The following is a 12,587-nucleotide window of genomic DNA, read 5'->3' on the forward strand; positions in this document are numbered from 1 at the left end:
CTTTCGTGCTCGCAACTGTACAGACTTTCTTGGGCAGGTGAGCATCTGTACCAATAGACTTAGCCCTACCTTTCTTCCGACTCTGCACCTTTGTCCATCCCTTTGGATCCCTTTCTCATGCCCCAGCCAGAGAGGTGGGAGCAGGATCCTCAGAAGTTGTAGGCTCCGTCCCAGCCTTTTCCACTATCTCCCCCAAAGACAAAGTTCCAGAAGGCTTCCTCTTCAGCAATGCCACGGACCCTGCTTTGTGCCGCGGTACACCGGACCCCTTCTCCCTGGAACCGGCCTTGTCAGCAGTAATAGGTTCTGATCCCCGTGTCTCTGAGGGGCCAGCCGAGTCCCCCATCATTGCAAACAGGGTGCTCGCCGCCTCAACCTCCATCTGAGTAGATACCGACAGATCGTGACCTCTACTCCCCTCCGTAACTGGAACAGGCCCAGTGGGAGAATCCACAGCACTGGCCTGAGCTGAGGAGGGGCGCGTCACCTCCGCAAAAGTACGGCCCCATGCCGGACACTGCCGGAACACATGCGCAGGAGAACCACACAAGTTGCAACACACTGCCGCAGAGCAAACCGCAGACGAATGGCCTGCAGTGTCACAACAGCGACAGAAAACCACCGTGCAGCTCCCGGCCGTGTGCCCCATCTGGTTGCCCCTTCTGCAGGTAAGGGGCTGTCCAGGGTAGTAGAGATAACCCCTATTCGGTCCTATTGAGAAAGAGGGGGGGGTGAATCACTCCGAAGCCTAAGTTAATACTGTCTCTTGCCTGTCCAAAGTCCCAGGGAATCACAATTTTTAATCCCTGCTGCATCAAGCACATCAAAAAATCTTTAAAAAAAAAGACAATGTCCTCCTCCCACACAAATGGGTTGTACATATGCACTGTTAGGGTCCGCACTTCCCGAACAAACAAAGGTTCAACCAAAAAGGAAGATTAAGAAGCCGTGGTCTTACATTCTAGACATTTTGACCAAACACAAGAACAAATGCTGGAAGAAGCCAGCATTACATCAAAAATCCCTTTTGACGGAAAGTACTGCAAACAAAAAATATCCTGCAAACTGCAACCAAGAAACTCCAACAAAATCTTCTTTGCAAAAAACATCCGGTCCAACACTGGCAAAGCTCCTTCCATCTTCTTCAAAACTAATCACAGGGTATTATTCAGTCGCGCCGAATCGGCCGACAATCTCCTCGCTGTCACCATCACGATCACGATCACGATCACGATCACGATCACGATCACGATCACGATCACGATCACGATCTCCTCCTACACTTGATCGTAGCCAAAAGGCCAAGAAGTGATACCAGCAATGGGCTCCCCCCAGAACGCCAGCAGCACAGGCCAGGGGGTGGCACCCCAGGAGAGGGCGCCACCAGCAAGGCTTCTGCTGCTGGGTACCTTAGCAAGCTTATTTGCTTGACAATGACCACCACCACCACCTCCTCCTCCTCCTCCTCCTCCTCCTCATATGCCCAATCTGCTGTTCACCTGGATCACAGCTCCGCTGTGTCCGAAGGGACACATTCCTTAACAAAATAATGAATGCCCACCCAACCCAACTCAACAAAGCTGAGAAAAAAGGAAAACGGTCATCCTCCTGGGGGAGGGACACACAGCGCCCCTGGCTGCCCAATATGTCGGCGCCTGCCACAGCCTGAGGAGCACAGTGACACACTAGCACCGGCTAAATAAAATGGAAATACTCATTTGTAATGCATCTCAGTGTATTTCAAAAAAGGAATCTGGAAATAGTAAACCTATTTTCTTTATTTCTAGGTATAAAAGAGCAATTCTATTTTATTCCATTTTGTCTTTCTGTACTTGAATACACCTTATTGTGACTTATAACGCTATTATTTATTTTCCATGTATGTATTTATGTATGCGAGAATGTATATATACTGGTATGTATGTATGTATCCAGGTATGTATGTACAGTGGAGGAAGAAAGTATTTGATCCCCTGCTGATTTTGTACGTTTGCCCACTGACAAAGAAATGATCAGTGTATACTTTTAATGGTAGGTGTATTTTAACAGTGACAGATAGAATAACAACAACAAAATCCAGAAAAATGCATTTCAAAAAAGTTATACATTGATTTGCATGTTATTGAGGGAAATAATTATTTGACCCGTTCGACTTAGTACTTGGTGGCAAAACCCTTGCTGGCAATCAAAGAGGTCAGACGTTTCTTGTAGTTGGCCACCAGGTTTGCACACATCTCAGGGGGGATTTTGTCCCCCTCCTCTTTGCAGATCCTCTCCAAGTCATTAAGGTTTCGAGGCTGACTTTTGGCAACTCGAACCTTCGGCTCCCTCCACAGATTTTCTATGGGATTAAGGTCTGGAGACTGGCTAGGCCATTCCAGGACCTTAATGTGCTTCTTCTTGAGCCACTCCTTTGTTGCCTTGGCTGTGTGTTTTGGGTCATTGTCATGCTGGAATACCCATCCACGACCCATTTTCAATGCCCTGGCTGAGGGAAGGAGGTTCTCACCCAAGATTTGATAGTACATGGCCCCGTCCATCTTCCCTTTGATGCGGTGCAGTTGTCCTGTCCCCTTAGCAGAAAAACACCCCCAAAGCATAATGTTTCCACCTCCATGTTTGACGGTGGGGATGGTGTTCTTGGGGTCATTCCTCCTCCTCCAAACACAGCGAGTTGAGATGATGCCAAAGAGCTTGATTTTGGTCTCATCTGACCACAACACTTTCACCCAGTTCTCCTCTGAATCATTCAGATGTTGCCAAACTTCAGACGGGCCTGTACATGTGCTTTCTTGAGCAGGGGGACCTTGCGGGCGCTGCAGGATTTCAGTCCTTCACGGCATAGTGTGTTACTAATTGTTTTCTTGGTGACTATGGTCCCAGCTGCCTTGAGATCATTAACAAGATCCTCCCGTGTAGTTCTGGGCTGATTCCTCACCGTTCTCATGATCATTGAAACTCCACGAGGTGAGATCTTGCATGGAGCCCCAGACCGAAGGAGACTGACAGTTATTTTGTGTTTCTTCCATTTGCGAATAATCGCACCAACTGTTGTCACCTTCTCACCAAGCTGCTTGGCGATGGTCCTGTAGCCCATTCCAGCCTTGTGTAGGTCTACAATCTTGTCCCTGACATCCTTGGACAGCTCTTTGGTCTTGGCCATGGTGGAGAGTTTGGAATCTGATTGATTGATTGCTTCTGTGGACAGGTGTATTTTATACAGGTAACGAGCTGAGATTAGGAGCACTCCCTTTAAGAGAGTGCTCTTAATCTCAGCTCATTACCTGTATAAAAGACACCTGGGAGCCAGAAATCTTGCTGATTGATAGGGGATCAAATACTTATTTCCCTCATTAACATGCAAATCAATTTATAACTTTTTTTAAATGTGTTTTTCTGGATTAAAATTAAAATTATAGACTGATCATTTATTTGTCAGTGGGCAAACGTACAAAATCAGCAGGGGATCAAATACTTTTTTCCCTCACTGTATGTAATAGTACAGTACTTGTAATATTAGTCTTTTTAATGCCCATTAGATAGCACTTCGCAAGAGTTTTATTATGCTTCTTGCGTTTTTGATTGTTTCCTCCTTGCTCCCTTTCTTGTAGCCCTTGACTGTGACCCTACATCTTGACAGCACTTAGCTTTTGCCGTCCAGGATGTAGGACCTCACTTACTGCACTAAAATGTATTATATTTTGAATTGCTATGTTTTATGTAAATTGAATTTGTAATGATTGATGCCTTTACCTAACTGTATTTTTGCACTTATGTTGTAAGTCACCCAGGATAAGGGCGTCTGCCAAGAAATAATAAAAAAAATAATAATAATAATGTATGTATGTATGTCTGTCCAATCGCTTTGACAATACAAATGTATTTGTCATGTCAATAAAGCACCTTGAATTGAACTGAAAGAGAGAGAGACACACACACAGACACAGACACACATACATACACTGCCAGCTCAGCGATGACATCACAGAACTCTCTCAGCTGTCTGCTATGACATCACAGAGCACGTACATTCCGTTGCTACCCATCCGTCTGTCAGTCATTCACTGCCAGCCAGGCTGGCTGCTGCTCCTGCGTACCTTACCAAGCTTATTTGGTTGACTGCCCCTCCTGCTCCACTTGCATTCCCACCTATGCCCAATCTGCTGTTCACCTGGATCACAGCTCCGCCCCAACAGGGCAGAGCCTCCCAAAAAATGGTACAAACTCATCCACGTCCCCCTCCATGGAATGCTTTAGTAAAAGGCGAAAGCGTTATGCGTAATGAAGGGAAACCCGAGTCCGAGATGCTTCCAACCAGCTCCCGGGCGCTCCCTGAGGACGCAAGCCATGCTCCAGACAGCCGGGGAAGAGGGAGAGAGAGAGAGAGACACACAGAGAGACACACACACACACCAATTAAATATTCAATGTGCAAGGAAAAAGAGCTCCATCATGGATATACAGAACAGATCGATTCACAATATGAATAGTACAATAGTATATTCCATTCTGCATTCCATTCTGTAGAACCGTCTCAGAAATAAGTGGAGAAGTCGCGGAGATAAAGCAAATAGAACTTTAATCAAGCCGGTTCGGAAGCTCCACGTCAGGAATAATTCCTTCAGTGAGGACTTAATGTTTACAAACATGAGTACAACTTTATAGGAAAATGACGTAACATCTTATGGCCGTTCATCCAGTCAGAAGATACAGGTCCGGGTCCGTTTTACGATCTGTCCTCCCGTGAAGAGGTGATGGATCCAAAGCAGATGTCCGTCTTTGATGTGCACTAGGAAGATGCGATCCCACGGTCATCATTTACCTAGTGTCAATCGCTCTTTAACAGAAACAATTCCTGCCTATCTGGAGAAACGATTAAGTCATAAACAAATTCTCAGCAGACAGCTGTAGGCTATTTCGGCACTGTGTAATCTTTCATTACTGACAGGAGTTTCTAACAAACCAACCTTGTTGACCCTTTTCTTGTCCTGCTAAATCTAATCTGCTCAGTCTGTATACAAAACTACTTCTAATGCTAGTATTAATATAAAACATTATATAATTATCACAAAACACTTTCTTCAACTTCCTATACAGAGTCTTCACATTCCCTCCACTCTGAGCTCACGACCGTGCTGTGCCTTTCTCTGCCTCTGCCTTTACTGCCAGGTCAGCGATGACATCACAGAAATCAACTCTCAGCTGACTGCAATGACATCACAAAGCACATTAATTCCGTCACATCAGGCAGCAGGCAGGCAGGCTTTATTTTTCTTTCTTTCAACCCAAAAATGATAAGGAGGTGCGTGCACCTTTCCCGGGCCGATGCGCAAAGCGGGCGGAGCAAGCTCCCTCTCCGACTCCCCGTTGCAAAAATCCATTTAATATGTTGTCCCCCCATGGGGGACGTATCAGATATTAAACTGATAAGAACAGATTTTTTTTTAAATTACAGACACAATCACAAACAAAACACAGAACCATTAGAACATAAGCAGAAGATAACAAAAACAAAAAACAATCAGCATAGAACAGACAAAAATCAACAGAGAAAACAACTAGCAATACACTTCCATTTAGACCAACAACCCACCCTCCCCAACAGAAACATATCCATCACCATCAAACGGCGGAGACGGGACTGGAAAGCATAACTCGGTGACCTGGGATCAGTAGGAGTACAGGAGGACTGAATCAATGCCTTCCTATCCACCCACAAGACCAATTTCGCCAAATTTGTCAATAGCCAGAAGAGAGCAACATCCCCTTTGGGACACCCACCCAGTCCCCTCTTGTATAGGACCCAATCCCCAGACAAGCCCCCAGGATTCCAGATCCTGCGAAACCAGGGTGCCACAAATCGCCAAAAACAGGCAGCAAAAGGACAGTCCCAAAAGACATGGCGAATAGATTCAGAACCCCCACAACCTCGGATATACAAAGGTGACCTAGCACAGCCATGTCTGTGCATAATCTCCCGCACTGGCAAGCGTCCCAGAGCACACTGCCAATTAAGATCCTTCATGCGATTGTCAAGGAAACTGTCTTGCAATGCGACCCGATCACCCACAGAACTAGGTGCAAGATGCGCACGACCCACTTCTCCTTGAATTGTGGAGTACAAGACCAGGTGCTCTAAGAGGATTGCCATGGAGACACAAGCAGGGTGCACCCTCAAAAAAATGAGTGCCTGCGTGTAATGCCATGGCAGGGTTTCCGCCCTCGGAACAAGGTTGGACACTGGCACTAGGCCTCGCAGGTGGAAGCCAAACCAAAGCCTAGAAAAGAAAAAAACCACCTTCCACCACCAAACGAGCAAGAAAGGAAACAAAAAGACAGTCTAATTTCAGAGGAATTTTCTAATTTCTTCCCCCCAACCTAAATTGGCAAATACATCAGCTTTCTCTTGACTGGCTCATACCGCCCACCCCAAAAAAAAGAAAAGACCAACCGTGTGAGTCTCGGCTTACACCGAGCATGCATTGGGAAAATGTAGGCCAGGTATACCAGGGCCGGTATCACCACCAGCTTGATCACCTGCACTTTGCCAGACAAGGAAAGGGACCGCAGCCTACAGAACGCCAGACTCCTGACCACTCCGTCCAACCGTTACTGCCAATTGTGACAGGCACAGTCTGTCTTGTAAAAACGCACCCCAAGAATCTTAAGCCCATCTTCTCACAAACGCACACCGTACTTGGTATCGGACTGCGAGGCACACCATCCACAGTACATCACCGAGGACTTCGATAAGTTCACCAAAAAAACAGTGGCCACCCCAAACCTCTGAGAAAGCAAGAAGACGCGGTCAAAATCCCTGTCCTCACTCAGAAAAAAAAGTAGTGTCGTCCACATATTGGGACAAACGGAGCGAAATCCCCCCTCCCCCAGTACATGTAACCCAGAAAACAAGGAGTCCCTCTGCACTGCAGCCACAAATGGTTCCATATAAAGGACGTACAGTAGAGGAGACAAGGGACAACCCTGCCGCACCCCCCCTACCTGCGCAACCCAACCACTAAGGAAACCATTAATGTTAATCACACTCCCAACCCCTGTATACAAAATGCGGCACCAAAACCAAACTTCTCCAAGACCGAAAATAAAAACCCATGGTAAACCCTATTAAACACCTTCTCCTGGTCAATTCTAAGCAGAGTCAGGGGAATGACCCAGCTAATGACATCCCAAATCAGCTGTAGGTTCAGAAAAGCAGACCTACCAGGAACCCCACAGGACTGGTCATTTGCCACCAACCGTATCCACACAATCCAGAAAGGCAGAACCCTCCTGTGCATCCACCTCCCTCTCCTGAAAAAGTCCAGAGAAAAAGGCTTGCACATAGTGATCCAGACCCACACGATCTGACACCACCCTACCCCCCTCCCCTTGCAGTCCTGTAATTAGAGCCTGTTTCTGACGCTCCCGCACAGTCTGAAAGAAGAAACGAGAACATTTCTCATTCCCCTCAACAGCCCGGGCTTTTGCCAGGAAGCCAAACTCCCCCGCCCTAGCCTCGGCATAATCGGCAATCGCAGACTTCGCAGCTTGGTATTGCTCCCAGTCAATTCCCATGCCTGCATTCAAGTGAGCATGCATCTGGTCCAAAACTCGTTGCCACTGCCAAAGTTCAGACCACTGATCATTGAGCCTCTGTCTGCAAAATTGCTGAGACAGAGCTGCAATCCTGGCATTAACCTCCTCCCACCACTCCACAACAGAGGGGTAGAAAGGCTTCAACGCCTGCCAACTCCGATAGAACTGCAAAAAAATCTCCCGGAACTCTAGAAGAGAAAGAACCTGGCAATTAAGTTCCAGTAACCAGGACCCAGAAGGGAGGGACCTAATGGAAGAGACACTGAAATAATATCATGTCAGAAAACCAACATGGTCGAATTTAAAACTGGCACCCCTCCATGTCTGCAGGAACAAATAAATAATCTAGCCACCAGGTAAATCCCCCCTCTGTCCCCCCTGCATGGACAAGAGGACAGTGGAATAATCTGTGTCACCCCTCCCTCCCACCCTATCCAGAGACAAATTAAAATCCCCCCCCAACACGACCACCCGGTTGGTAAAAAAACAGGAGAAAGCTCCCGCAAAAACTGCAAACGGGCCCCCTTCTGCGCTGGAGCATAAACCTTGATAATGCAAAGAGGAGTATCACCCATCCTCCCCTCCACAGAGAACCCTCCCTGTTACAAAGGAAAAGGAACCCTCAACCAAAAAATAGGAATCCTTCACCAAAATACCCACCCAATCAGAATACACATTTCCCACCCCCCAAAAGGAAGGTCCCAAAGTCCATTCCTTGGCAAAACAGGATATGTCCTTGGCATCCCGAAGATGACACTCCTGCAATAAACAAACAGAAAATGGAAAAGAAGACAGAAAACAAAACAAGGCTGCTCTCTTCCGCTTGTCCTGCAGTCCACGAACATTAACAGAAAGAACAGTCAAAGAAATGATGCAATAAACAAGGAAGAAAAAACACTCAGAGAGGTCCTCCCTGGTCCAAAGCCGACAGAGTAGTCCCCCGAACCGCCTCCGAATTCACCCCTCCGGACCAAGTCATGCTAGTAGCAGAAGCAAGGGCCTCCAAGTGAGATGGACTCAGGAAATGCCGGAGGGGGCTCACCTCCAACTCCCCTTCAGGCGAAACAACCATCGAGCCAGTGGTGGGAGTCTCCGTCACCACCTCAGGCAGCTGATCCGGCAGACTAGACCGTCAAACACGCCGCTTGGGTAAAGCGTTGTCCAGTTCCTGATCCTCAGCCTCCAACTGTCGGCGCTGCTGCCGACATACTGATCCCCCTTCCCCAGAGATACTGCCAGGCGACAACTGTGGCACAGCAGTCCCCCAAGCGCCGGCGACGACGAGCCCAGAAACGGCCACCTTCGCAGATTCCGCCACACTATCCAATGAGTTAGTAGAACCAAAATCTCCCAGATCCACGAAGGGACTCCGGGACAAAGCGGAGGATAGCACCTGAGCATAAGACACCCCAGGGACAACACGAGCCATAGCAGAGCGGTCAGGAGTGAGAGAAGTCACCCCCACACCTGCAGAAGCAACGGAAGTGTGTGCCACAGCGGAGGGATCAGATACAGGATCAAGAGAGGCCACCACAGCAGGAGGAACTCCCTCTCCTGCGGCAGCAGCCGCAGTTGCAGCAGTCCCGGAATAAGCCGTCCGAACAGCACGTCGAGGGCAATCCCTATACAGATGGGTAGCACTCCCACACAGGCTACAGGTCTTCCCGAGAGGGCACTCACGGCCCACATGGTCAGCAGCCCCACAGTGCCTACAGCCAGGAGCCGTACAAGCAGTAGAAGCGTGACCGTAGACCAAGCACCATCTGCAATACTCTGGCTGGCTGTCCTGCATAGGTCAAATAGCCACGGTTCGGGCCGATAGAAAACCTGGCCGGGGGATGAAGAACGCCTCCACTGACAGAATCAGCCCTTTTAAGTCTCACCACAAACTGTCGCTTGCCATTTCAGATGCCGAAGACATTCTTGAGAGGTAGCGCTCCACGCAAAATCATACAGTAACGGGCCAGAAAACACTCAACGTCTCGTATCGGCACATGAGGGTTATACATGTGGACCGTGACCAATTTCTCCTCCAAAGAAAACAAAGGTTCAATCAAAAACCCGGCAAAAACAGGATCCCCAGTATGGGACTTGTACTTCTCATAGAGACGAAGGCAAAGAACCTCAGAGGTCAATGTCACATCAAAAATCCCTTTCTGTCAAAACTCCTGGAGGCAGAAAATCTGCACCGGAAAAACACCAAAAAAGTCACCAAGCACATCCTTAACGACATAATGTAAGGTTACCTTATGCCGATACTCCTCCTTTGCTGCAACAACAATCCGAACTGTATTTTTAAGCTGCACCCTAGGGGTCGACAAAGATGAAGAAGAAGCCGCAGACATCTCCATGGCCACTGGATACACCGCCTTCACGAACTTAAGGATAGACCAAGCTACGGACATACCATACTGTTTTATTGGGTTAAGTATTTTACAATCAGAATAAAAACAATCAAAACAAATTTTAATACTTATGATTATTTTTTTATTTTTTTTAAATCAATTCTTAAAATCACTTACAAAAAAAGTGAGTTTATGTGTTTTGTTAATCAAATAAACGTGCAATAAATCTAATAAACCTGTGTTCAGGGCAATACTGCCAAATGAATCCATGAAACAAATAAACAATATGGTCAAATACATTGAAATTAACTGAAAATGCACTGGACAAACCAAAAAACAAATAAAACGATAAAATAAAAAACAAACCAAAACAGTCCGATGCATTTAAAGTTAAATCCAAACGGTCAATGTATTTGATAAGAAAAAGAACATAACAACCAAGAAACCCAAACAAAACAAGTGCTTTTAAAAACAACTAAATCTTTAAAAACAGTTAAAATTCGATTTTTAAAATTCATTTTTAAAAACAATCTTCCCATAAAATAGTTAAAAGATCTTGGACTCGGGCTCCAGCAGGGGGAGATGGCCGTCCCCGGAGGTGAGTCCCATCATGGGATCTTGAGCTCCCCCAGATCTTGTATCTGCCAGTTCTTAAAGGCTTCCTCCTTGCAACTCTGATGGACCTCCAGATTGACGTAATCCCTAATTAGTACCATGCCCCTCCGCGCGATGACAATTGGGTCCAGCTCCTGCTTGTTGAACAGACAGATGTTCCGTCCCTCCCACAGGGCCTGTTTTACTGTGCAGACGACACGCCACCAGCACCTCAGGGTGGGAGATGTCAATCCCCTGGCTGGACCATAAAGGATCTGCTGGGCAGTCGCCCACACAGGAACGGCAAACCTGTGGAGGAACGGATAAAACAGGAGCTAGACCCTGCAGGCGGAGGGGCAATCCCTCAAGATGTGAGCCTCCGTCTCCTTCCCCAGGCACTCCTTGTAGGGGCAGATGTCATAAGGGGCTAGGCCCCTTCTGTGCATGAACACTCGGGTGGGGAGACATTGACTCACAGCCATCCAGGAGACATCTTTCTGCATATTTGTGAGGCAAACGTGCGTAGCTTTAGCCCAGATAAACCGGCAGGTTTCGGGAGGGAAATCTTCTATCCGGCTGGTCTCCTGGGTAGATCTCATCTGGCTACAGATGGTCTTATAATCCCAGGAGGTCAGCACGACTTTATGGAGGCCTACTTCGAGCGCAAAGGCTCGGAGCGCCCTGTAGAACGCCCTGTAGAACGGCGGGGGATCCTGGCCTGGTGTTATCCATGGCGCAGAGGCCGAATGTTCTTGACCACGTAGGCCAGCCCCTGTGCCTTTATCAGCTGCACAACGTCCGGGACCCCCCTGCCTCCATCCAGGGTACCCTTCACCATTTGCACTCTTTTCAGCCTCTCCATTTTGATCCCCCAGACAAACCTAAATATAATTCTGGTCAGTAGTTTTGCGACGACCTTGTCTGGGGGGAAGATCATTCCTACATAGAGAAGTATCGGGAAGAGGATGGCCTTTACGACCAGCACCTTACCAGCCATCGTCAAGGTCCTTGTGCTCCAGCCGTGGATCTTTCTTTGGACTTTAGATAAAGCCTCCTCCCAGCTCCGGGCGCCCGTGTTGGTCCCGTTGATCCTCATTCCCAGAACCTTGATGGACGGCTTCACAGGGAACACGGTCAGCGGGCCCCGGCCGACAGGCCATGCCCTGGGGAGGTAGACCTCGCTCTTGGTCCTATTGACAGCGGCCCCCGTCGCTCTGCAGAAGCCGTCCAGCAGTTCCTCAACCCTGGCCACAGACGGCACGTCCGTGCAAACCACGGCCATGTCGTCCATATAGGCCAGGGCTTTCAGTTGCTCTCTGCCGGAACCCGGGAGATGGAAACCTGTCACCCGGACGTCCCGGTGGATCGCCTGCATGAACGGCTCCAGACAGAGGACGTACAGCAGGGCCGACAGGGGACAACCCTGTCGGACCCCCGACCTGAACGGAAATGGTTCGGTCAGGTGGCGGTTCACAAGGGTGAGACCCATCCTCTCCATGATGAGCTGCAGGTATTCGTGGACCACTCTGTCGAAGGCTTTCTCCTGGTCCAGACTGATTAGGACCAGGGGATGCCCTCTCTCATTCGAGTAGGCCACGACATCCCTGAGCAGCATGGCGTTGACGGCCGCCGATCTCCCCCGGGCACCACAGACCTGGTCGGGACCCACGACTTGAGGGAGTGGCCGGAGCATCAGTGCTTTGGCCAGTATCTTGTAGTCGGTGCACAGGAGGCTGACCGGCCGCCAGTTCTTCAGATCTCTCGGATCTCCCTTCTTATGAAGAAGAGAGAGGATACTCCTCCTCATAGAAGGGGCCAGTCTACCCTCTCTGTACATTGACCCCAAGACCTGAGCCAGATCTTCCCTAAGCACCTCCCAAAAGATCTTGTAGAATTCAGCAGGGATCCCATCGGGACCCGGTGTCCTTCCAGAGTTAAGACTCTTTATCACCTGGGAGAGTTCAGTGGTGGTGATCTCTGGATCCTCCTCCGCCTCCACGTCCCCCTCGTTGCGGGAATCCAACAGGGACAGAAAGTGATGGATCAGATTTT

At 48.5% G+C, this 12,587-nt stretch overlaps 1 non-coding gene and 1 pseudogene across 1 annotated transcript; both read right to left on the reverse strand.

The window, feature by feature from the left end:
• Nucleotides 1–4,185: 4,185 nt before the first annotated feature.
• On the reverse strand, nt 4,186–4,301 carry LOC136717462 (U5 spliceosomal RNA). The gene has a single exon (XR_010805226.1). It is a non-coding gene; the product is annotated as a U5 spliceosomal RNA (small nuclear RNA).
• A 1,000-nt stretch (nt 4,302–5,301) lies between these two features.
• LOC136717458 (uncharacterized) lies at nt 5,302–5,473 on the reverse strand (annotated as a pseudogene).
• Nucleotides 5,474–12,587: the final 7,114 nt, after the last annotated feature.

Source organism: Amia ocellicauda, chromosome 21 (assembly GCF_036373705.1).
Source record: "Amia ocellicauda isolate fAmiCal2 chromosome 21, fAmiCal2.hap1, whole genome shotgun sequence".
Lineage (NCBI taxonomy): Eukaryota > Metazoa > Chordata > Actinopteri > Amiiformes > Amiidae > Amia > Amia ocellicauda.